At 44.6% G+C, this 26,907-nt stretch overlaps 1 protein-coding gene across 6 annotated transcripts in view; it reads left to right on the top strand.

Annotated features, from left to right (window-relative positions):
• Positions 1-21,815: 21,815 nt before the first annotated feature.
• sema6e (sema domain, transmembrane domain (TM), and cytoplasmic domain, (semaphorin) 6E) overlaps positions 21,816-26,907 on the top strand; it is a 142,041-nt gene continuing 136,949 nt past the window's right edge. For all 6 annotated transcript variants that reach the window (XM_035164083.2, XM_035164082.2, XM_035164086.2 and 3 more), the window contains exon 1: positions 21,816-22,028. The gene's annotated coding sequence lies outside the window, so the exon portion shown is untranslated. The remainder of the gene's footprint in view (positions 22,029-26,907) is intronic.

The raw sequence follows: 26,907 nt of genomic DNA, 5'->3' as shown, positions 1-26,907 counted from the left end.
CGTCTGAAATAATCCTCTTTAGAAGTCAGCCACAGAACAACAGGGAAAATAAATCACTTTTAATTTGCCTTGTCGGCCGAGATCCCAGCGGCGGCTTTTAGGCGACAGTGGGTTTTTTTGAAAGTTGATTTGCAAATCAAAGTCACGCAGTTATACAAGAGGGTCACAATCCTGTGATCACTGGTGTATTTTACTGCTTCTTTGCTGCTGACGCTCGTGTTATTGTAATTTATGATTGTCAAATACCAACTATACCGATAACGGACGCGTGGCTGCACCGAGCCGCGCGCCAGGCCGACCGCGTGTGAAGTGACGGACCGGAGCCGACTGACGAATCTGCGGCTTTAAAGTCGTAATGAAAAGAAACTCATTTGCCGTCACATAAGATACACCTAGTTAACGGCAAATTTAAAAATATCTAGCTTCCTATTAAAGTCCAATTACATCCTGCTCTTTGAAGAAAGTGGAGCTTTAATTAACCTTACGCAGCAACAAAACCCTCACACAGGTTTTTTCGAGCAACCCCCAAAAGTCTGACTTTCCAGTTAGAGGCGGAAATTCGTCTTCTCCTTAAAACTCGTTCATCACGTCAGCTCCTTTCTGTGGTTTCCTCCTCACAACATCAGGTTTTGATCAAGAAACGTGTCATAATAAATAATAAGGGATTCTCTAAATTAATAATCTATAACTGTCACCTTCTCGGGCCAAAGGTGGTTCGGAGAAGAACCCGGTTAAATTCTGGTGCAGAGGCAGGAATTTATTTTATCACTTTCTTTAACGCTTTAAGTTTTTATGACTATTTCATTGATTTTCTAGGGAATAATTCATGATTCCCCCACATGGCAGTCTGCAGGTTACATCATAAACCTCCTCCATGTTCGTGGTCAGGACATGGACCAAAATTAAATTTAATACACACTGATACATTTCTCTCAAAGATGGTGTCTGTCACTTTTTGTGTTTTTTATCACTGTTCAAGTTTTCCTTCATCTGATAAATTGATGATGTAAAAACAGTTTTAGCTTCATTTTTGTACAACAGGAGGAAGTGGAGATGATGTCAATCCCAGATCTTAATTCTAATTATTCTCTTATAATATTCTAATAACCAGTAATTATCTTTCTTTCATTCCATGTTCATTGTTCATCCTTCTCTCGCTGGATTCAAGCACCAGAGACTCACAGGAAACTGTGCTTGTAATGTTCCTGCTGGTTTAACTTGTTTGTTTCCTGTCATGTTTTATTGTGTTGTGTTGCTGCTACTTATTGTAATTGTCTATTTTTCATTTCTGCAAATCGCCCCGAGGCTCTAACAGTGTGTGATACAGATGAAGGCGTGGCCTAACGTTTGGGCTGCAGCAGGAAACATCTAACCTCGACTTGCCCTGAAGTTTTGATGTGGATTAAACAAACACGATGATTTGTGAGCGGCGGCGGTGCGAGTAGTGAGCGGGTAGGCGGAGGGTAGGCGGATGTTTTCAGCATCAGACAGATGCTTCCAGTCTTTATGCTAATGCTAATCTAATCATCTCCTGGGCTCCGGCTTCACTCTCGACAGACATGACAGTGCTGTGAATCTTCTCATCTCACTCTCAGCAAGAAGGCAGAAGAAGCGATCGTGGAATTAGAGCGAACGCGACGGACGGACTCGGTCGCGTTTGTTCTTTCTTTTGCTTTAAACGTTCACAGACGGCGGCCGAGTCGCTCGTTAAACCTCAGCTGACGACGAGGAAGGGGTCGTCTGCGGCCGCAGTGTTTTCTCAACGTGAAGCACACTGAAATGAAACACTTCATGTGTTTAATCAGCAGAATAAATACATGTATGCTTCCAAAGCTCTTGCACAGATGTGCTGAAACCGATCCTTTTAAGGGGCTGGCACCTACAAGGATGTGATTGGTGTTGGGTTCAGTGGAATTTATAGCCGCTCACAGTCTGTGCTGGTTTTTATGGGTCTTTCCATCAGATGAGAAGTGTTTCTGTGGAGAAACTGTTCCCTTGGACGCACAAGATCACGTCCCACTGGTGGCATCGCTGTGGAAGACTTCATAAGAAGCTGCTGCTGCTGCTGCCTGTGTTTTTTCCCTTTCTACGCTTATGTCAGAATACTTTACGTTTGTATTCATGGTTGTCAATTAGTCGATGCTTTGTCGGAGCTCGGCTGCAGGGAGAGTTATTGGTCTTTGTTCTGGTAAAGGTCAGAAATAAAATAGCGGTTTCGCCAGTGAAAAGGGAGAGGAGATAAAAAGGGCTGCAAATAAAATAGGATGTCAAAATGTAAAAGGTTTATCGCCCCCGTTTCCACTGGAGTTACAAAATAAAGGTTTAATAAATTTTCAAAATGTACACACAGAATCTTTTTTTTTTTTAAACCCTTTGCTGTGTAGCTGTTTTTCTGTTTCTGTCAAACGTTATGTTCAGAAGTGACGTGATTTAAACACATTGGGTTTCACAGGGACACTCGAGCTGCAGGCTTGACACGGGGCTCTGGCACGTTAGCGGCTCGCTTGTCTTCGCAGGACAATAAACAACAACAAGAGAAAAACTGCTGCATATAAAACACTGAAACTTTTCAATCGCTCCCATAAATAATCCATAATCCACCTCTCTGCTCTACGTGTCCTCAGGACAAACAAATCTAATCTCTGACTTCTCCTGATGGAGCTGTAGGAGTTCGATAGAGGCCGATTTATGCTCGATGTTCAACTCCTGAATTCTGTGGCAGCTGAGCAGTGTTTTGTAAGAAGTCCTCTTCTCTTCTGTTCCGGCTGCAGAAGAGCAACTGCTGCTTCTTTTAGATAAGTCAATAACAAAAAAGGCAGCTGTCTAGGTGGTAGAAAACGATGTTGTGGGTGAGTTGTTCTATTGTGTTTTTTGAGGGGGAAATGCTTTGACTTGAGCAATATTTCTGATTTGTAAATTGCAGGATTAAACGAGTCTCTTTAAAGTGCTGATTGAACCTTCGCTCCACCTCTCCGCCTGAATGTGGAGGATTTGATGCTGTTGTGGACGCGTCTGTGCAGAAAACCTCCTGCTGTGTTGTGCATGTGTGAAAGATAAACTCTGGGTAAACTCTGTATTGAGTTCTTCAGACTTTACCCACCGGTCATGTCTGAAAGGGGCTTTAGTAATAAGAGCAGGACCAGAAAGTAGCTTTTACCCTCAGTTTCCCAGGAAATGTGTTGTTCCTGTTGTTGGTCCAAGACACACACTTTTATGTCATGATATAAAATCAAGGTGGATCAGTTTACTGGTGGTCGAGCAGATCGTTTATACGTTCGGTGATTTACAGCTACAACAAAACTGACTTATTTGACTTGGACAACCAATTAAAATCAATACCACGCAGCCAAATGTGTGGTCGTTTATTCAGGTGATAAATTCCTGTAATTGACCATAAAGCACGTGTCATCTAGATACTGACATCGTGTGCTCCGTGGAGACGCTGGAAGCGACCGCAGCTTCCACCGGTGTCTGTTTTACATTTTAACACAAAAAATATATACATTGTTTAAAAGGTCAGCTTGTTAAAAGTCAGGCCGTGTTGAATCACTTTCTGCCCTTGGTTCACAAATTGTGTTGCACTTGGTAAAACATGTATTTAACACCTGAGGGAGAAAGACAGGCAACATTCTAAAAGTTATTTTTTTTTAATGTTTTGTCTCTCAGTTAAAACTCTGCTGTGACAACACGTCCAAATCATTTATTGAATCTTTCAACGTGGTGTCCTCCTTCTCATTCTTCCGGAGCTTATGATTGCCTGTGGGTGTCTCAGCTACAAAGAATCCATGTGATTTGCTCGTATGACTCATGACTCTGTAAATAAAGATAGACAACGTGTCTCCGCTTCCTGCCTTTGTGCAACAGGACTGGCAGCTTCAGTCTCTTCGTATTCGATCAAGCTGCAGCGAAACACACACAGATTTCAGTCCTTTAAGTTTGCATCACTTTTTTCCATCACGATCGATTAATTATGTCTCAGAAATATCTGTGAAAATGTCAAAACAAAGCCCCAATTTTCAAGTATGTGAGAAAAAAATATCAAAAATCATGGATTTCAAAGTTGTTTGAGTTCTTTCTTGGCCCGTGTCCCATCCTTCCATCAAATTTGGTGTTAATCTGTTGTGTAGATTTTGTGTAATCCTGTTGACAGACGACAAACAGGCCGTGGTGAAAACCAACAACTGTATCAATGTCCCGCCTTCACACCGGCCCGGCCAATCGTAAGTGCGTCTCAACTGTCAATCATGAGGATTCACCCTGTTCTCACAGCATCGAATAACCACAAACCTCCTCCATCTGCTAACATGGAGGAGGTGGAAATATCTACTGCAGCCAGCCACCAGGGGGCGCTCTTTATATGCAGGCTATGGCAAGACTGTTTTCCTTTAAGAAACCAATCATGACTGTATCACATGTGATAATAAATCCATGTAAACTGCACAAGTGACAGCGTCAGAAAAAGCTGCAGTGACAGACGCCTCCTCTGACCAGACGCCGAGCGGCAGCGCCACCTGAGGAATCACAAACCTCATCACCGGAAAAAAAAAATCCAAGCAAACACCCGCCACATGCGGGCCCCACCGCGTTTGATTGACAGCCGATCGCCGAGAAAAGCAGCGAGCGCTTAGGGGACGGGGACGCAGACGAAATGAAAAAAGGTGAAAAAACAGAGAGCGAAAGGAAATAAAACAGGATGTCACAGATTACCTCTTCATAAAGGATTCTCATTTCCAACACATCCATTCTCATCAGTGTGAGCGCCGCTGATCCCACTGTGCCGGCGCCTGCCCGCCCGAATAAACCCAGAAGAAATGGAGCAGTGGAGGACATGCCGCCGCGCCGTCTTCCCACTGCTGCCACTTCTCTCTGAGGATGTTGTTCTGCTGTTGTTTTCATCTGCGTGTGTCTGATAGTTTGCAGCGTTACACAAACACTACACAACAATGGATGAAACATGAAAGTCGGGAGGAAGGATCCGTGAGGAGGCCTTTAAATGCTGGCGCAGGTGTGAGGTCACGGCGTCGTTTGATCTCCCAGGAAACAACTCACAGATCCTTGATGAAGAGAATTGATGAAATCTTTGAGTGAGTGCGTCTCAGTGCGACTCGATGTTGATTGGTCGGACCCTCGGCTCTAATGAGCGGCGTTCCAACTTGTTGTTGTTTTGTTTTTAGTTTTTTTTCGCCTTTAACAGCCTGAAGAAAGAGCCGTGACGTGTCAGAACGCCTGTCACCTCGAGGGGCGGTGAGAGAGTGTGTGTGTGTGTGTGTGTGTGTGTGTGTGTGTGTGTGTGTGTGTGTGTGTGTGTGTGTGTGTGTGTGTGTGTGGGCGAGGAGGCGCCTCACACTCCACGTAATACTGCATTAATTGGTGTCACTTGACCAGAGGAGAGGGGGTAGTGTTACATTTGTAACCCCCCACACACACACACACACACACACACACACACACACACACACACACACACACACACACACACACACACACTTCCTCTCTTCCTCCTGACAATCTAATTAGTCTTTCTGAGCTGCAAATACGTCTCTGTCTGTTCGAGCGTGTAGTGTGTGTGTGTGTGTGTGTGTGTGTGTGTGTGTGTGTGTGTGTGTGTGTGTGTGTGTGTGTTCCAGGAGGGAGGGGGTGTGGGGGTCGTAAACAGGTACCTGGGTGCATGAGGGCTTTACAAGGGGGTGGGTGTGGGGGCGGATGAAAAATGCCCTGATGAGTTATGGGTCATCAACACCTTCTCTGCTGCTAATCAACACCGTGTGTCAAACCCCGACCCCCCACCCCCCACCCACACCCACTAACCACTGGCGCCTCCACCGCCGTCTGCATCCGGCTGCATCCTCCAGAATTCTCCACTTCTGTGTTCTGATCGTTGTAGAGAAGAATATCCATTAAAATGTCACTGGAGGAGATTCGAGGTCTGATTCAAGGATTTTCAGGCTCCTGCTGTTTCCTCTCGTGAAGTCGACTCCGGCAGGAAAGTTCCTCTGCAACACAGAGCTGCAAGAGCAAGAACTTGTTTTGAGGGAAAGAACTACGATTGTTAAAATATCCCAAACTCATTCGATCAAAAAGAACTGTTCAAGGCCTTGAGGGCTGCTGTGTAAGTTTTTCTGAGTTAAATATTTCTGTCCAGAAAAGAATTGACTGCTAAAGTTTAAACAAGCATTAGGTGGCGATAAAGTCCACATCAGAAATCTGTGAAATACCAGAGAAGAAGTCAAAGTAAATCGTGTGAAGCAGCTCAAAGAAGCTAACGATGCAATGGTGGAACAAGCTGGTGACGCAAATAGGAAATCCTCCGTAAACCAGACTCGGTTCGGCCTCTGTTGCGTTTGCTAGTAGACGAAGTCCTCTGAAGGATGTAGCCTCGGAGTTCCTGGACGTATTTACTACACAGTTGAAAGTTCACAGAAATATGAAATTACACAGGAGATCTCATACAAACATGTTCAGAACAGACGTGCAGGTTAGAGACTGTGTCGATTCATTGATTTTAAGTATGTTTGTGGTTTGATCCTTGGATTTCTTACCAATCTTCTGACCCATTAGCCTCAGGGGGCAATGGCCAATGTTTTGTAGCTTCAGGTGTAGACGGTGGATAACTGGGCTCAGACACGTTTCTCCACAGAAAACGGTTCTTTGTGTTTCAGGTCCAGACTCATCGAATCTCTACGAACATCGATCTGCATATGAATGTTTACCTGCAGGCAACCAAAGCCTGCTCAAACGTGATTGGTCGAACTAGGAACAGAATCCAGAAGAATCTGTTTGATAGATCTCAGTTTTTATTACCTGCAAACAAATCGCTCTACGTCTGTCAAGATCAAATCCAACCACACGACTCATTCAGGGTTCCACCTCAATCTAAATCGATCAAATCAAATCATCTGCTCTGTTGTCTCCGGATCAAGATTAATAAAATCACTCGTTCAGTGATAATAATTCCGCCAACATTTCCTGTTTTATTGGCTCCGGTATTATCTTGACATTATTATCTTGACATTATCTTGACAAACTACGACGTCTTCGTTCTGCTTGTCTGCTCCGGTCCCTCTCGACACGTGGAAGCCAACCTTTCTGTGTGAGAGCTGATATCGAGGGCTGGGAACTGAGGGCTTTTAATAACAAGGCCAATATTTGACTCCCTACTCTGCAGTGCAAAAAAATATCAATACTGCTAGTCATTAAACAAATGGTGAGCAAAAAAAAAAAAAAGAGAAAAGAAAAGGCTCTCGGTCCGGTTCCCACTCTGGAGGCACGGCAGACGGATGCAGTAAAACATTTAATCACTGCTCTTTAAAAGCTCAGAGATTTATTCACCCCACACTGCAAACGGTGCGATCTGATCTGTTTAAAATACCGCCCTTGATCCGCCCAGGGCAACCTGGCTTTTCTGGCTCGTTTTGTAACGTGACTCGCTGTTTAACTGCCCACTGGTGATGGAGGGAGAGGGAGTTCGGGAGCCAGCAGGCGGTGGAAGGTCAGCCCAATGTGAGGCTGCCGAGCCTGGCTGCTAAACATCCCCCGGGGAGCGGTGTAAGAGGCTGCTTACCCAGCCTCGACCCGCAGCCCACCAGGCACGGCTCTGCAGATGATGCCGGGGCCGCGGAAACACACCAGCCCGAATCACCCACCAACCTCCCGACTCCTACTAAAAAATCATCCTCATTTGTTATTTACATGCCCTTAAGGGCCCGGTGCCTGCCGGTCGGCGTCCACGCCGGCCTCTCTGGGTCTGCTACACCTTTCTGAGTGTGGAGCTGGTGGGCGGACGAGGATGAGTCGAAGCTTCTATTTGAGGCACCCCGCTTCACCTTTGATCATAAATTTCAGAACGTCTTTTTCATGCGGAACAAAACTGCATCCAGGATCAAACAGATGCTTTTATATATATGTTTTTTGTCTCTGTGTGACCTCGTGAGGTGAGATGCAGCGTGTGTGTCACGGTGATGAATCGCGAACGGGTCCACGGCTGCCTCGCCGTGCGCCCGTTTCCTGCAACTGTTTACTCGGGTTTGATGGATCTCACGCCGTAGTCCTTGTGACAAACCCGCCTGCTGCAGCGAGCGCCGGGCGGCTCCTCCTGCAGCCGGGCCGGTTTCGCGTGGCTCCGTGATACGAGAGGTTCAGACCAAAACCCAGACGACAAACTCATGCCGAGGTCGCTGGTAAACAACATCTAGTTAACGTGCTCGTTAACTGACGAGCAGAATGAATGAGGACCATTGTGTCGTTACGTAAGAGTAAACCATACCATAATGGAAATAATAAATCTAATTAACAGCACGGGTCATGTGGACAAGTCTCATAAATGCATCACAGAAAGTTTTGCAGATATATTTATTAAAACAGAGAGGGGCTTGTTTCGGTCTTTTACAGCTCGTGTCCGCGTAGAGACGATTCGCTGAGTTGCACCAACGTGATGATTAACGTCCACGTGTCAGAACATGTACTTTCTGTCCTGTTTACTGTCGATGATCCAGAGAAACAGCAGCTTTAATCCCAGCGGGTCACTGGGTTGGCTCCTCCCACCTCCTCTGTGTGTGTGTGTCGGTCTGCAGACGAATGGAAACGCTGATGCTTGTTGAATAACAACACGGACATTTTTCAGAGGATGTTGTTTTGTGGTTTTCCACTTATTTCTCTTTGTATGACATTTTATTAAAGATGGACGACACGACATCTCCCTGAAAATGAAGCCAAAACATCTGGATCGCCCCCTGGTGGCTGGCTGCAGTATCCCTAATAAACCCCACCTCCTCAATGATATCATTGGACATGGGCCAAACTGAAAAGATGTGAAAGGTAAGGGTGTGTTTCTGAAATCCTGGTGTGACCAAACCTTATTCTAACAAAAAAACACCCATTACATACAGAAACTAGTCAGATCTGGATTTCAGACCCAGTCCACATTGTGTATATGTGTGTGTGTGTGTGTGTGTGTGTGTGTGTGTGTGTGTGTGTGTGTGTGTGTGTGTGTGTGTGTACATGGAAAGTGCTGTGTGTGCAGGTGAGGTGTTAGTTTACAACATCAACTCTAAGCGACAATTCTCTCTCGGCAGTAATCCCTGAAATCTAGAAAAACCATCAGCCAGATGCACCAGTGCACAATAACAGAGGGAATGTGAAGGTGGCTGCTCCTCTTCCTCTTCCTCTTTCTCCATCTCGCCCCCCCGCACCCTGGTCTTCTTGCAGAGGGGTAATGATGCTATTTGTGAGGCCAGAGCTGATAACTCTGCTGCGATAATCTGCCGTTGTAATCCTCCCCTCTGTAAATTGGGCCCTTCCACTGCCAAGACGATGGGATCCTGAAGAGCTTTTGAGAAACCCTCTCTCGCAGATTACCCCTCTCGTTTCCCATCTCCTCCACTTTCATGCTGTCATTTGTAGGTTTTGTGTATTGCTCCCCCCCCCACTGAAATGATTGTGATCTTTTCAAGTCACAATGTTTTTTCTTTCCTCTAAAACCCGTCTTTTTGTGTGAGTGTCTTCTCCTGCGCGGGAGTCTGATGTGAAATGGAAGTTCTGCCAAGAATTGTCAACCAAGCGAGGGACACTGTGTGACATGTTATAATAATCATAATAATAATCAGCCTGCCGGCGGAACTGTGTCTTTTGATGCTTCACATGGGACAGAGGGGCGAGGACGCCGCACAGCCCAGATGATGATGATCATAGAGCCGCACTGAAACCTGCTGCTGCACCCGGCCCTCATGTTCTCTCACTGGTCCTCGACCCATGTGGTTGAATCTGATCTTAAACAACCGAGGAGCCCGACTCACATGTGGACGTTAAAGAAACAAAGCTGCACACCCATCACTCCGATGCCATCTCTTTTATTTTTAAAGTCTATCCAGCCACGTCTCTCCGCCCTGCAGAAAGGCAGGATGTGACAAAATTCAATTTAAAACAACAAGACGGCTTATAAATTATGAATGAGCAGCTTTTAAATCACTCCGCTGTATTAAAATGTAAATACACATATTGTGATAACATCGTAACAGACGGCACAGTTTGGTTTGTCGTGTCCAGAGGCTTGTTGGTTTTAGGGTTTGTCGTTCTTTGCCGTGTTGTTTTCATTTGTTTTTTCCGTCTGTAGTGTTTGGCACGGCGGCCTCACGGGTCTGGATTCCAATAGGACTTGACTAGGGCCAGTTGCAACTTCTACTCTTTATGCTTTTATAGTTTGGCCCATGACCCATCAGCTAAAATGGACAAGGCAGGATAAATTACATATACTGCAGCCAGCCACCAGGGGGCGATCAAGGTGATTTGGCGTCACCTTTAAGGAGCTGTCATGTCGTCAGTCTTGTCCAATGTCAGTTGGGATTAGCTCCATCTCCCTATTGAAAACTGTACACAGAATATAATTGAAAAATTGTAAGTGTTCAATTAATACATTCAAAAACCATATATATATATATATATATCCTTTTTTCAGATGTCAGCAAAGAGGCGAGTTGAAGCCAAGCCTCTGTTTTCTTCCTCCTCAGGCTACAAATATAAAATCACTCCTCTTCCCTTCTTCAGATTCAGATTCAGAAAACGTTATTGATCCCAAGGAGGACAATTTATTTGCAGCTTACCCAGTTCACCATCACACGAACAATATGATGCAGGTCAACAGACAGACGGAGGTCGGTGAAGGACATCAAGAGGAGGATTAAGGAGGTAAAATAAATATCAATAACAGTGATTAGATCATAAACAGATGTTTGTTACATGTGTGATATAAATGAGTTTATAGCCTGATAGCAGAAGGAATGAAACATTTAAAGTATCTGTTAGTTCTCCTCTGAGGAACTTGTCATTATTCATACAGGACTTATATGCATGTTGAGTAGACAACAGCAGAAGCCTCCACACTGATCCATGATCTGTATTCTGCCTCTCGTCTCCTCTGTCCTCCGCTGGGCATCGATCCACCGGCCTGACTCCCTGAAGCTGGAATGACCCTCCTGTTCCAGTCACAATAGAGGACCCCTTCTTTTTTAAAACTGAAAACTCTTCTCTTCTCCTCCACACATCGAATCATATCCTCGTTCCTTCTTCTCTTTAGACGCTCTCCTTCTTCCTCTCCTCCACTTAGCCTCCATTTCCAGTGCGGAGCCTTGAACTTTCATCATTCTGTCACCGTGGCCGTCTGCGGGCGCTGTGGTCGTGACCCCTGACCTCCTCAGTATTGGTTTCTTGTAATGAGGCTGATTTACTGCAGGAATAGAAGCTCGTTCTGCAAGTGGGACCATTTGCACAGTAAATGAGAATGGATGGATAGAGGGAAAAACGTCCTGTCAGGTAAGTACAGTACAGTAAAGTGCAGTACAGTACAGTACAGTGCAGTACAGTACAGTACAGTAAAGTGCAGTACAGTAAAATACAGTAAAGTACAGTCCAGTATCACCATTATAGTATTTTATCAGGCAGTAACTTATAGCACAATAAGTGATGTATAAAGCTGGAGCACTTTAGAATGAGGGATGAGCTGTGTTTTCCTTTTAATGAAATAAAGACGTACAAATTGAATAAAGTCTACACACAGTATATCTGTCATTGTAATGTGCTCCTGCTTTATGCATTAAGATATTTTAGTGTTTTCAGATTTATTAGATGATTATAATCTTCTGGGTTCTCTAAAGAAAATACTTGAACTTGTAAAACTTACGTTACTCCAAGTGTCATCTCACCGTGACGTCACCCACTGGTTTGGGAGCTGGAGTTTTGAAGCCCTGAGTTTGGCTCAGAAGGCTCCGATCATAAAGATGTTCATAATAATAATAAACTTGTTGTCAATTAGTTAATTGATGATATAGAAATTGGGTGAAACATCATGAATAACAGCTGAGACTGACTCAGGATCGGTCAAACCATGCGTTCATCAACAGGACCTTGATACCGTGGCTCCTTCCCTCGATCACGTTTTCTCACCAGCTCCAAATGTCGTCATCGGTGCAGGATGTCAGCGTCCAGGCAGGAAGTGGAGAGTTTATCTTATATATTTATAGTTGTTTTTTGGCACTGAATCGTAGAAATGGAGAACACAGTGCTCATTTTCACTTGTTTCCTCCGAGGCGTTCATGGCATTGAAGTCTGTTGCACATATCGAATGTGAGCAGCGTTAAAAACCTCCCCACTCAGACAAGAGTGGGAGTCGTTGTCGGACTGTGTGTTTGGGATTTTTAAGGATTCCCTCGGATTATGCAACAATTCAAACAATCCGACAAGCAACACTGTCTGGAGACGTTAAGCCTACAGCACAATGTGGCTCTTTGCAGCTATTTCAAACTACGACTTCAAGTTCTAATATATATATATATAAAACTTTTCAACCGAGTTTTAGAAAATAAAACCTTATTTCTGTCCAGAGTCGAGCTCGTGTTGCTGTAAAAGCTCGAACAAGAAACTGCATCAACACTAAAGGAAGCTTCACTTTGTGCAGCAGTTTCCTGCCTCGAGGTGACGTTTTGAGGACGTGTGCAGAAACCCATTCACCCAGGTGGCGTTAACGTGTGTGTCGGGATGGTCAGGAGGTCCACAGCACCGGAGCCCCCGGGGTACAGATTCACACCCTTAAACATCATTTGGTCTCTGTTTCACGAGCTGGCTTGTGGGCAAACCGCTGCACCGGATGTACGTTGTGGAAACACCACATAAACAGTCACGACTGTCCTGATTTGATGCCGTTATATGTTGTTTACTGGTTGCACTGGCTGCACTGGTGCAGTAGCTGTTTCTCTACGTGATCATCTCCTATTTCCCTGAATGATCCAGAATGTTTTCCTCTCACCTGGAACAGCAGGGAGCCTCAGATCTGCAGCTCACATGTTTACCAGTGATTGTGTAATATGGGGAAATGGGAATAGAGGGAGAACAGCAGGAAGGAAGCCTAATGACACCTTCAGCGTAAATATGTTTGGTTTCACCCAGTTAAACTGAATAAAGAGCAATTTAGCACAGGGACTGTTTAGTGCTCTTTTACACACACAAAGAAATACTGAAGAAAAACTGCAGTTTAATATTCATCTGTTTTTATTGAGCCACAAAGAAATGAAATGTATCACGGCTGAATGTCACGACCTCCGGCAAATATAAATATATATCTGTGTATAGATAGTTGGAGGAGTAGGAGATAGATAAGGTATCTTCATACGACGATAAAGATGGACGTACCTTCTTCTGCAAGGTGTTGGATTCTCTGTGGATTGTTGTGGGTTTTTATTTTAGATATTTCTCCTCTTTACTGCACATTTAAAACTTTCCAATAAGTTCAAGGCAATAGACCTGATTTGTCCTCATCAGGAAAGAGACAGGTGAAGACGTCCAGGCAGCGAGACGCAGTGAGGGAGAGTGTCAGTCGGCAGCTTCTTCCTCGTCTGTGTAGCAGACAGCTGGTTTGCAGGCGGGTGTTCGGTCGGCCGGACACTAACCACAGATGTGAACCACATGGTGTTTGAGCCACAGAGAACAGTGGTGCAGCTCAGGGACGTGTGGTCGGAGCGCGCGTCCTTCAACCACAGGGGCAGGGTTCAAACTGCGGCATCAGGAAGTGTCCACTCGGCGGGACTCTGTCCTTGAGTCGGACAGTGAAGCATCTTCCAATATCGCTGCACATCATTGCACTTTAACTCTGGTTCCACTCTCTGAGCTGCGCAGCCTTCTGTCTGTGCAATGCATTCTACTGCATATATTCAGTTTTTACACATATTAGTCTTTATTACATTTATATTTGTAGATTTTGTACGTTTCCCCACAATTATACGTATGTAAGTTTATTTACTATTACTCACTGAAGCCCTCTTACCGCTGTAACATCGCACATTTCTTATCTTAACATATCTTATATTCAACACTCTATGATTCTACTTTTAGAAAACTTAATTAAAGAGAAAGAAGTTAGATTAATGTTTAATTTGGAACATTTTCCACTGTGTCATCCATATTTCTGAATACGTTCTCTAAGGCGTGTTTCATGTTAAGTGCAGATACATCAGAGAAAATCCATGTGGGCAGACGAACCATTAACTGTCGCAGGAAGCTAAAGGATATATTGATCTGAACGAGTTAAACGAAAGAAATCACTTACGTGCTCATGTCACATTGTTTCCTGTGGATCAGTAAATTAATCTACCGTGACGGATGCTGAGGATTAACGACTTATTTATATTTGTGCATGGTTTATTTTAAATGTAACTACATCTTATCTTGTTTGTATATATTATAGCTCAAATATCTATGTGTAATGGTTTTTAGTATATTTAGAATTCTTTGATTAATTGTTAGGTTTCCAAGTATAATTGAAGATGAGTTAATTATCCTCAGACATCTGTGACTTCATTGGATGAACAAGGATCTAAGAACACTGTCATTATTAGACATTTTGCGATACGATCTCAAAGTAACACAACAAAACCATCGGAATTCAACCGTCTTATCCCGACGCACTGATGTCGGGAAAATAAACACAAGCTCCATTTAGATTCTGAGATAATAACAAAAATAACGATGCTGAGGAAGCAGCTTGATTTCTCGAGATGACAAGATAACAAAACTCCAGATAACTGACATCAAACATGAGTAATATCAGCAGACGCTTCGGGGATACAGTCGATGGGTTTCAGACTATTGCTAATATGATCTCATTGTTAGCAGCAGTGTTGTTGGAGCAGAAGGAGCCGAACAGTCTTCTCCAGCCTTATGCTACTGTTTGATAGAATAACATTGTTATGCAACAGTGGGTCCACATGCACGGGCAGGGAACAGAATCCTGTGCATGTGTTTACGTCTGCATGAGTCAGTGAAGTGCATCAAGTGGACGTTTAGTGACGGCGGCAGACTTTCCCGTGTGAAGCCCGGCGTTCTGGCAGCGGTGGAAGGAGCGAGCGCTGTGTTTGTTCTGCTTCCATTTGTCCCCACGCTGACCTCTGACATTTATTCAGATGATAAACAAACAACCAAATCTCTCTTAATCTTCGTCTAGTTGGAAAACCTGCTGGGGATTACGGATGCCAGAATTGGATTATGATCACACAGACACCAGATACACACGGCGAGCCGCTAATGCAGCCAAATGGCCGGACATGTTTCCACGCCTCCCGTCGAGGCCGCGCTCGCTGTGAGGTCATCACGCCGCCGCGTTCACCTGCGAGTGACACACTCAAATATGCATTTAAATCAGGAGCCACAGATTTGTTTAGACTTGACATTTGTGCTGTTTAACCTCTACAGGATGTGACACAGTTTGTGTACATTCGAAACAAGAGGCGAAAACGTTTTTAACTTATTTATTTCACCGTGAAACTTAAATTGTATGTTTAAATTAGAGCCCTGGCCAATTTGTGCAAATCTTTATTTCCTGGCAATGTTTGCAACATTTGATAAAGTTCGGTCGTACAAATTTACATATGTTAGCCTCTCTGTCATTATGTTTGTAGGTTAGTTTAAAGTTATTGTGTGATATGCTGACTTTGATTTGTGTAGCGGATCCACATACGTACAAAATCGAGCCGAGGATTTTGTTGTTTGACTCGAAACAGAGATCGATTCCAAAGAAATTGTTGGTCCGGCCCTTTCTATCTAATAAATCACAACCCAGACATCACTCGACTCCACAGCTAATACATCTGATTAATGGATTAATCAAATATACAAATTAATCATATAAAATACTAATTTGCTAACTTTTCCAGAAGAGAAATCTGAACATATGGCTAAATGTTACAATGTTGATGACATATTAGATTTTAAATGTTTTGAAGAGGGGAATTTGTTTGTTGTCTCCTTTGAAGCTGAAAGTTTATTTACATATGACATTATGGTAATTTATAAATCAACCGTACAATATGCTGTTGCCCTGTTATTCACAGATTGTATAAGATGTGAGATGACTCATGCTACACAGGCCTATATTTAAAAAATAATATAAAAATGAAAAGCTCGACATTCCTGGATGAGAAAAAATCCAAAGTGTAACACCACAGAATAACAATGTCACACTATTCAGGTCGAGTTAATAATATTCACAGGGACACAAATAGCACACATCGCCACACAACACGGTAAACGTACACACTTCACTCTCTCACACACTCGATAGATCCATTGTTGAAAAGGACTAATTGCACATTATTTCGGTCCTTTTCAAACACTATCACTCCGAGCTCCCTCCTCCTGCATCCTCCCGGGGGAACAGCAGTAATTTATTTGCATATATTAAAGCTCATTGACGGACGGGGATCTGCACAGCGTCCTGGAAAATACAGGTAGAGATTGTCTCTGCTTTACCAGCAGCTCTGTGAGAGGGCGAGACTCTGAAGCCCGGTGGAGCATCGTCATCGTTAAGCTGCTTCTCTCTCTCTCTGTTCTCCAGCTCTCAGGGCCGTTGCTTCTCGAAGACGCCCGGGGGACCGGACATGAACCATATAGCTTGTGTGTGTTTCTCATAATTGGCCGTAAGGTGACGCGAGTCCTCGGGTCGGAGTGAAACGGGTTTGAATTCACGTCAGCTCGTTGGTGATGCGCTGCGGCGTCATCGCCAGTCGTGACTCAACCTGCAGCTTTTATAAATTCTTCCCTCGTGGCCACAGGATCGTCTCGTGTTTGTTCACATGCTCCAGGCCGGGAGCAAACTGATGCATGTGCGTCTTCTACAATAAGAAACATAAACATGTGCTGTTTCTTTAAATCATTCACACTCCACTGATATTTGTACAGTTTTGACCGTAGCCTTTTTAAAGATGGACGACATGATAGAGACCCAAAAAAGTGAAGCCATAACATGTCAGTCGCCATCTGGTGGCTGACTGCAGTATAGGCCATAAACTATAACTAAACTAAACTATACTAAACTATATTTGCATTCTCCCCCTGGACTTGTTAGTCTGACTTGTATTGTATAACCCTTTCATACCTGTTTGTAGTCCTAGTTTTAATCTATTTATACTCTTTTCTCATGTGCTATATGATTAACATGTATTATCATTATTCTTATTGACGCCTACTTGTTTTATAGCCTAGTTATTTTTCCTATTCCTCTACATAATGAGGATAGTTGAACACAAATAGGTACGTGTCAGTGTCAGTGAGTGTTTTCCGAGCTGATGATTATGATTATCAGAACATGATTGTCACAGTGAGAGGAAACCAGCGCTGACTGGTGCAGATGTACAACATGGTCTCCGGGTCTTATTTAATCTTTTTTCAGCTTTTATTTTTTTTCCCCCTTGAAGAGACCAAGACCAGCGATGAATTAAACAGAAAAACAAATATTGTGTGAGTAGCCGCAGTCTGATAGATTATTTATCTGAGCCACAGGACTTTCATCCAAAATCTGCTCAAAGACGCCGTAACACAGATGAAGTATTTTCACTTGATTGACACTTTTCTTCATAACAACCAGTGCAGATCATTCTGAGACAACGACTGTGTTTAAGATCTCCGCACAAGATGAAACATTATACTGTGGTTTTCTGTTGTGCATCAGCTAATTGGAATTCTCTCCTGGACAGAAACATTTGATATTTCAATAACTTTAGCTGGAATAAAGAAATATAACTATTCTTTGGTTGATACATAGCAGGCTCCAAATAATCTAATGTGTGGGAGCTGGACGCTGAGAAGACAAATGTTTCTTTATTTTGGTTCAAATAACATAGTCTTCATATCAAGTCCGAGAGTTCACAGACATTTATTTTAAAATGTGGCCGGAAAAAGACTTTGCAGCTTTTTATTAAGAAACCAGAAAAGAAAATCAGTGGGAATGACCATTATGAGGCCGTTGGAACCATAGAAACTGTGACTCTGAGAAATAATCACCATTATTTACTTTGTCCAGCGGCTTCTGGCAGAAAAATAACACAATATCACACAGTCCTGGCAAACTGCGACGCTAGCTGGTGGTTAGCTCCAGTTTGTTGCTCCACAGATGTACAAATACACCTCAACGGGGTTAATTAAGATAAAAGTAGGAGCGGAAAGTAAATAAAATGTACGTCTGTTTGAGCAAAAGAGCTCGTTTCACCTCTAATAGTGTCGGTTGTGTTAATAGCGTGTCAGGTCACATATTTACTGGGAAACACTGACAGACATCAGTGGGATAAGAACAAACCTAAAATTACTTTGACTTGTTAGTTTGGTCCGTGTCCCTTCTGCTAACACGGAGGTTTGTGACTTACACTGCAGCCAGCCACCAGGGGGCGATCGAGATGACCTGGGCAACTGTCAAGTCGTCCATCTTTATTTACAATCTGCAACTTGTCCCAAAGCAAAACGAGTGAGCACCAGTTAAATACGACGATGACAGAGCTCTGACCAATTATCACGTTCAAATTTCTCAACACCTCTGTTGTTTTTTTCCGGGCGTGTGGTTTAGTGAGATAAGAAGGCGAGAGGCGAGAAGTCCATTCCCCCTTTACTCGCTAAAAGTCACAAAAATGAAAGTGACGAGGCAGTTTGAGGGAGGAAATTACAAAATGTCATCACAAAATAAAGCCCCTGGATTCACAGATCGAGGGACCACTGATGAAACAATTATTATAATCTCTGAAAGCAGTTGTGTGTCTGTACGAGAGGCGTCGCACTTATTTGACTCGTGGTCCAGAGTCAGAAGAGAGGATTGATGCCCGCCCTCGTGTCTGTTGGGTAAATATGAATGTGACAGTTTACTTTAGTGCAAAGACTGAAAACAGACACATAACCACAGGCGCCGCTGACAACTGCACTGATTAAACAAACCATATAAGTGAATTATTCTTTCCTCATTAGTTCTGTTTGACATGTTTTTGTTGCTTTGGACAGAACCAGCCGACGCTCGGAAGTTCACAGTGCGTCATGACATCAAACTAGAAAACATCAGCGTCCACACAACCGAGATAAAGAGTAAATTAGTGCTTTCAATCCGGTGTCATGTTTACATCTCTGTCGATCGGAGCTGGAGTCCGTACAAACCTGTTTCTACTGCGGAGTCACTTCAACTGGGAGTGAAGTTACTGGGAGTTCCAGGGTTTGGGAAAAGTGGCTTAAGTTATTTGATGACATAAAAATGAATGACAGCTGAGACTGGATTTTTATCGGTATGTTTAATCGGGATCTGCCCACGATGGCAGTGTTTGTACCCGGGATGATTTGGCTTCATATCTGGATAGTGGGAACGGAGTGGAGACATGTCGTCCATCTTTGTTTACAGTCTATAGCTGTTTGCTAGTTCAGGTCCTGAGAAGGATTCAAACGCTGGAGCCTTTGTTTCTCAGGGATGGAAGGATGTTCTTCACATGCAGGCCCTGAGACACATTTACAGTTCCTCCTTGTTTCCTGACTTTGTAAAAAAAGCGAAGCTACCTCCCTGTGGACTGTGGCTTCATAGTTCCCATAAAGACATGAGATTGGTGAGATTAATCTTTTCATGTAACTCTCTGCAGAAAAGCTGCATTGGATCTTCACTGAACACGTAGAGGTCTGAGGACCCACAGGCTCTAGAGGTGTTTGCATTCAGGATGCATCCACCGCTCTGTCACTCTGAGGAAAAGAAACACAAATTATGGGAGTTAAGAAAGAGAAGAGTCGGACAATATATCAAGTCTCTTTCCTGCCAAAAAAAACGACCTGGCAGGAGGATTGTGGTGAATTTGAAGGGTGGCCAAAGATTTAGCCCGTCCATGCGAATCCCTCCGAGCTCGTGTCCTTTCCCTCCCGTGGAAGAAGGAGTCGCACCTCGACAGGCTGCACCGCGCTGCCAAAAGAAGCTAATGGAGCGGATCTACGAGTGAGACTGGGAGAAAAAACACAACCACGTTTCTGCCGCTCGAGGCCAAAGACGAGACTAATAAAGGAGCGTGACCCGGAAGGAGTGCATCGTTAGCCTCCGCCAAAGTGGGTATCGGTGGACTGTGTGTGTCATAACCACTGCAGACCATCGCTGCAGGATCCACTTGAACTGTTTCTTTAGTTCAACACAGGAGCAGCCTGACGAGACTGACTCAAAGGGAAATGCAGTAGATTACTGCCGGAGAAGAATGAGTCAGTGAGTCCGTCTACGAGCGGATCACGAAACGCTGATTCAGACTCAGACCCAAACGCCTCAGCACTCTGCACAGGTGCCTAATTAGTGGAAGTGGGAGTTTGCTAAACATCAGCAGCTTATTAAATCTTTTTGTTACACTTCGTCCCTGTTACTTTCAAACCAGGCTTTTATTCTTACAGGACATTGAGAGAACAGTTTTCACTGTGTTCTATGCAAAGTAGTTTTAACACTATGTGGTAATCAAGTTTATTTGTGTGTGTCATGTGCAGATTTGTGTTAATAGGTTTGTGATGGAATAAAATACTGTATATTTGGACTGAAACACACATTTCTCTGTATTAAATATTTGTTAATTGAACTAGACTAACGAGTCCAGTGGTTTCTGGCATGTCCCCCTACCCATCATCCAAGGTCAAGTTTAATGAAACAAAGGTCAGCCCGATGACGTCAGCCAACTCTTGTTTATTTTCACTACACACATCATATTCATAAAACTTATTTTCACTTCGTAATTATCCTCTAGCCCCCCTGCAGTGGCTCTCTGCCGCTGGCCTTAGAACCACTGGCTTGATTCAAGCAGACAGTTTGTCCAAAGGGACGAACACGTGACGTCTGATGTACAGTCTGTGCAAATGAGCTGCAGAGCAACCACAGAAGACCTCATTGATTAGCTGATTATAAAGTAAGATTAGTTAGCAGCAGGTCTACTGTAATTTCCAGATCTCACATCACAACACCAACTGTTTTCTCATTAGCCTGTTTTATGACCATAATTAATATTTTAATAAGGTTTTTTCATTCAATTTAAAAAGGGTTATGTTGCTCTCATCGTGAAGATTAACTTCCCACATAGACCTGGAAACTAAACAGACGATGACTGGTAAACAAACATGTGACATCATTAACAAAATATATAACATCTAGCTTTCAAGCATGACCTTCTATGATCAACATGTCAATGAGGACAATGTAACAAAATGTAATAAAATAAATATTTATTTTTGATTGTGTAACTAACAAACATTTGACATCATGAACAAAACATAAAAACCTTTACACATCATTAAATATATATATATATATATATTACAGGCATGACCTTTATTATCATGTCAATGCCAAATATAAATTCACATATATATATAATGAAATGTTATATGTTTTTTTATATATTATTTTGAATAACTCTTTATTTGGTTAATAAACATGTGACTGCATGGACACAAAATAGAACCTCATAAAAAATCTCAATACATACAATACAATAAACTATGTAAATGCTACATAAGGAAATGTAATTGAAAAAAGAATAATAATGATAAAAGACTATATCTTTATTTTTTAAATAAATCTTTATTTTAGGTTATGTCACTTACAAACATGTGACATCATGAACAAAATATGGAACCTCTACACATCATATAAAATATATTTTTACGCAGGACTTTTATAGGTATGATTCAACATGTCAATAATTATTATTATGGTTCTTGTTGTTATCATCATCATCATCATCATCATCATCATCCTATTATTATTATTACATTTTAAAGTAACTAATTACTTCAATAATTTTAATTTAAACAACGTTGACGCCCCTGTGTTTAAACCCCCCCGTCCTGCGCTCTGATTGGCTGACTCTGTTTACGACGTTCAGACGTTCCACATCTGGGAGAAAACTCACAAAAGCCTCAAAGAACCGACCAATGGGAGACGAGCTGATCCCGCCCTCGCTCCGTGATTGGTCGCCGGCCTGTCGGAGCCCTCCTCGGGGGCGGGGTGCGGGCGGCAGCTGTGTTCAGTGTGAGTTGGGACTCTGAGCTGAGAGGCGCCTCCTCCGTGCTCCGCTTCTCTGGGAATATAAGAAACTAGAAGCTGAACCTAAACCTCTGATCTTCACGGACACGTTCCCCTTTGATCCTCTGGTATCCAAACATCAAACAGAAAACTCCAGCTCGACACGTGCGGGGTTTTATTTCTCTGGCTCCACCGCGGAGGGAACACTGAGGTAAGAAGTGCTGCTCTGGCTTTTCACTTGAGGACTTGAACGATGCTGCTGCTGCTGCTGCTGAGTCCGAGTGTGATTCATCCAACTTCAACACAACACGTTATCACAGCACGTAGAACAACACACTTCAGAGGATTTAACTACACAATCCTGTGATCTCCGACACATGTTCACGACCGTAAACACTCTGAGGCTAAGTTGGATTCCTGCTCCGGAGGATGAGGAGGTTTTCTCTCTCCGGTGTTTCTGCTCCGAGGAAGAGAACCGCAAAACTACAAGTCACTGAGCTGATGGAGACATGTCGTACTTCTACATCCCTGCGTTTCACACGCACACACACACACACACACACACATGCATTGAAAAGGGAAAAGCCTCCGTGTTTCGTGATTGACTCCTAAAGCAACTTATCACCAATTAGCGGCAGATGACTCTGATTGGCACTAATTGAATCGCGGGTTTTTTTTTTTTTTCTCCACCCGAGAGAAACGCTTCATTTGTTCACGTGCTGCAGAACAAACACACACACGCACGCACACGCACGCGCGCACGTACTGAGGGAAAGGTGGGTTTTTCTTTTGCGTGCAGCATCAGATCACAGCCCATGGTCACGTTCAGCCTGCAAGAGGGAAACGAGTGGTGGCGTTGACAGGGAACACGCACCGTGCACGGATCTGCACCGCGTTCACTTCAGCTGCACTTTTGTCTCGATGCCAAACTCGCAGGGGGGGGGGGGCGATGAGCTCATTGTTCGAACAGGTTCCCTGGTTCTGTTGTTGTGCACGCAGAGTTTTCTGCACCACCGGGACCTGGACTCTGTGTTTCTCTTCTTCTTCTTCTTCTCTAATCTCTGTGTCTCTTTTTGGTTCAAAGAGAGAAACCTGCGCCTTCTTCTTCTTCTATCTACCCCCCCATAAGCTCCAGGAGCCAGCGGGTGGTTGTTTGTGTTGAAACAGAGATGCTCAGAGCTGCTCTTGAGCCACTCTCTCTCTCTCTCTGCTGAAATTGGACTGTGATTTGCCTCAGCCTGTTGTGCATCACCCCCACCCCCATCCCCATCTCCATCTCCCTCAGTGGGTGTTCAGTTTCAGCTGAGGTTAAGAGCAGTTCAGCAGTAAATAAATCTCTCCTATGCACAAACAAGACATAAACTCCAGCCCCACTTCTTCCATCTGGGCCTGTTGCAAGGCAGCGTGCGGGTTCTTGCTTTGCTCAAAGGCAGCCGGCCGGCTCTCTCTCTCATTTTGATCTTTCTCCGGCCTTGCAAAAGTTCTGCAGGCATGTTTTTAAAAATGCATGTGCAGCTTAAAGGGATAGTTCACCCCAAAACTGAAAAATCACTCATTATCTGTGTGTGTGTGTGTGTGTGTGTGTGTGTGTGTGTGTGTGTCCACAAAATACTTTTTGGAGTTTCAGGGGTAAACAGCGTTGCAGCCAAATCCAATACAATTGAAGTAGCTGGGGATCAATTCTTCAAACGTAAAAACAGAAAATAAACATGCTTCCATCCTGCTCCTGTGATGTCGTCCGAGTGTCCACGAGCCCCGACGTTCACATTCAACTCGAAACGAGGTCGTTGACACCGTGTCTTTAGACTAAATGTCCTCTGTGATCCTCTGGGTTACTGCTGCTGTTCTCGCGAGAACTCGTGAGAACTCGTGAGCATCGCTAGAACTCGCTGATCTCGTCTCCTAGTTACCACTGCAGTTAGTGCATCAGTAACTAGCAGGATGGGTGAACTATCCCCTTTAAGGGTGACAGTTCGTTTGACTGCACGTCTTCTGCTCATTTGGAAAGTGCCGCTTGTTTTTGTCTGTCGGGGGAGAAACATCATGCTCCCCCTGCTCCAGCCGGTCAGATGTTTTAAGTGGAGGCCGTGCGGTCGGATCTTGTGACTTTTCTTTGGTTTTGCCTCCTCTCAGCTGCTGCAGTGATATCATCAGACGGGGGGGGAGGCCACGGATGGCTTGCGGTTTCCTACCGCAGTCGCACCGTGACTTCGCTCTCTGTGCAGCTCAGAGGACGTTGTGGGCTTCAGCTTATTTCATTTGACATGTTGCCGCTCTGTGTGCGAGCAGGGACGCAGCGGCCCTGCAGGAGATGTGCGATGCTCCTGTGCAGCCTCAGTCTGTCTGATGCCCACCAGCAGCTGCCGGTCTGCTCTCCCACTCGCACTATATATAGAGCGTATACAAATCTATATTCAAGTCTCGTCCCACGCTCATAAACAATCAACGCTTTCCTGTGGTTCTTTTTTTCCTCCAGCACCATTAGGAAAGTCACATTCTGCTGATGGGTGAGTTACAGTCGTAAATGTGTGAGGGAGTAAAGTACCGGCACTGCATTCATTTCCTTGTCACTGCTGAAAATTGCCTGCTCTTCGTCCAGCTCTCATTTGCAGGCCCTGATAGGTCCGCCGCTCAGTTAGCATGGTTAATGGTGCATTTAGCCCTGTGTGTAATTTTATTTCCGATTTCCATTTCGGCACTTGCTTTTAGTCTGAAATGACGAGGCCCCAGCGGAGTGGCCCCCGCATGTGCAGATGGCGTCTTCCTAATGGTCCTCAGGGTAATGACGGTTGAAATAGGCTCCTAACCAGGGGCTGAGGACTGTGGCCCCTGGGGGATGTTCAGCGGGGATATTTCCATTTTCATCATCGAGATAAAAATGCTCAATATCTGCACTTATTACGCCCGTGCACATAAGTTCGTCTACAGTTTGGAGCGGTCCGTGAAAAAAAAAAATACAACTGAATTTCAGTGGAACACATTGAGACACGTGTCATTAAACCCGGAGGCAAAACATAAAGTCGCTGAATCAAGGCGCTCACGCTCGTTACACCTCCGTTTCAATATCGGTGGAACTTGAGAGAATTGGATAATGTTTTTCTTGGGTTATTGTTGTTTCCCGTACAGAGGCTACACTCGGGCGGAGCTGCCGAGGCATCGTAACGGCCGCTAAAGAGTATTTAGTGAAGCGTTTTAGCATTTTCTTATTTTTATCCATCATATTGCATAAAAAACAATGTCATCCGTGATTTGATTTTCTCTTGGATTCTCTCCACTCACCCTACACCTCCCGTCCCGTTGAGCTATTGCGAGAAGGTTCTAGTTTGCAAACAAAGAACCGCGGAGAGGAAGACGCTCTCTCTTGTTACGCACGGACATGGCGGATATTGCACAAGCACAGACCGGCTCAAAGTAGAATTTAATTCTGCAGGGAAACACAGCTGACAGCAGCGATTTTGTCGAAAGCGTCACAGACCTCGAGCGCACGGTGGCTTTGTGCAACAGCCGACGTCTGAAGAATGTGCCGGCGGCGGCGGTGCCGTTCCTCGGGAAGCAACAGTTAATCTCGGCTCCTCATCCGCGACATATGGCACTTTGTTTGGCCCCACACCTGAGAGAGGCATCGGTCTGTGGCACCTCATATTTCATTTTGATAATGGCTGGTTACCCGTGGCAACTGCTGAGCCAATGAGCGCTCGGCTTCTTGAAGGGGATGGTGGGAAAGGGAAGACGAGGGTGGGCTGCTGGGATGAGAGATCCAAGGCTGCGTCCCTCCCACCCCCCCTCCACCCCCCCCCATCACCTTTTCCTGGCTGGGTGCGTTGTGTCCAGTGAAGGGTGTGGGACCCCTGGGGAGTGAATTATTACCTGTCAGCCCCGCAGGCGCCTCGTCATCCATAATCCCGAGCTGACGCAGCACAGGCCGGGGCGGGCTATCTGCTGGGACCACCGGGCCGCGGCCCCCAGGTCCGGCCCCCGTTTGCCCACAGCTGCTAAGAAATCACATTAACATGTTGCATCGAGCGTTACAAATGGACCGGTTAAGAAAAGCAGGTGGACTCATGCTCTCTGCAGCGAGGCAGACGTGGGTCCTCCATCACTGTGCTGACTGGACCTGACCCCCTGGTAGTTTTCAGCCTTTTTTTCAAGTGAGCAGAAACAGCTTCTTTCTGCCTGGAAGAGAAGTTCCCCCGTCTCTTTCTGCTGATTCAGAGCTCCGTGTCTCCCAGGCACACGGGGCCTCCACGATTTTTAAAGTTCATTTACAGATTGGCTGTGACACAGATATAATGTATGCTGCCAGTATAGCTACATCTGTTTCCCTACTGCTCCTGCTGCAGACCTCTGCAAGTGTCGGTGAAAACACTGGATGTTTTCAGCACAGACGAGGTTTTCTCCCAAAAGTCCAATCATCAGCCATTAGATCTGAATCCTTGGCAGGCTTGTAATTACTTTTGATTCCAGAAACAGGCGTGCGGTGGCTTGCCCGCTGTGGTCCTGGTGCGGTTCGTGCAGGCCTGGAAATTGTATCCAAGCTGATGAGTGTGTAAATTTTGGGAGGAAAAGCTCTGAGTTCAATGAAAGGCTAGAGGGAAGGGGAGGGAGACGGAGATGGCAGGAGGCGGAAGACCACGAACTGGACGCGTGACAGGCCTCCGTCCGTCCGTCCAGACTGGCTGTCTTCCTGTGGTTTTGTCGAGCTGCTTTTTAGAAACGTTAACCCCGTGTCGAACATGTTCTCGGGCTCCACTCGCCAACCCCCACGGCCACAAGCAGCGCGGCAGAAACACTGCATGTCTGTCTGGTTAGTCGAGCAATTACAGGAGGGAAAAAAAAAATATATACCGTGCAGCTCGCCATGTCAGCATATTGCCTCAGATTTATATTTTTAGACCAGAGAGGCTCTTATGAAAGAATCTTTGTTCAGAATTTAAACCTCAGTTGTGGCCATGTTTTATTCTCCCTTTTGTTTCATGCATATATGTAAAGTCATGCACCGAGGATTCTGTGTTTTGTTTCATGGTTTGTTTAAAAACGATGCAAGATTCATGCTCGTCTTCCTCACTCCTGTTGCCCTTTAGACGAAGGGG

This window comes from Hippoglossus stenolepis, chromosome 8 (assembly GCF_022539355.2).
Source record: "Hippoglossus stenolepis isolate QCI-W04-F060 chromosome 8, HSTE1.2, whole genome shotgun sequence".
Classification (NCBI taxonomy): domain Eukaryota; kingdom Metazoa; phylum Chordata; class Actinopteri; order Pleuronectiformes; family Pleuronectidae; genus Hippoglossus; species Hippoglossus stenolepis.
The sequence above is the reverse complement of the archived record's forward strand: the minus strand, read 5'-3'. Positions and strand labels throughout refer to the sequence as shown.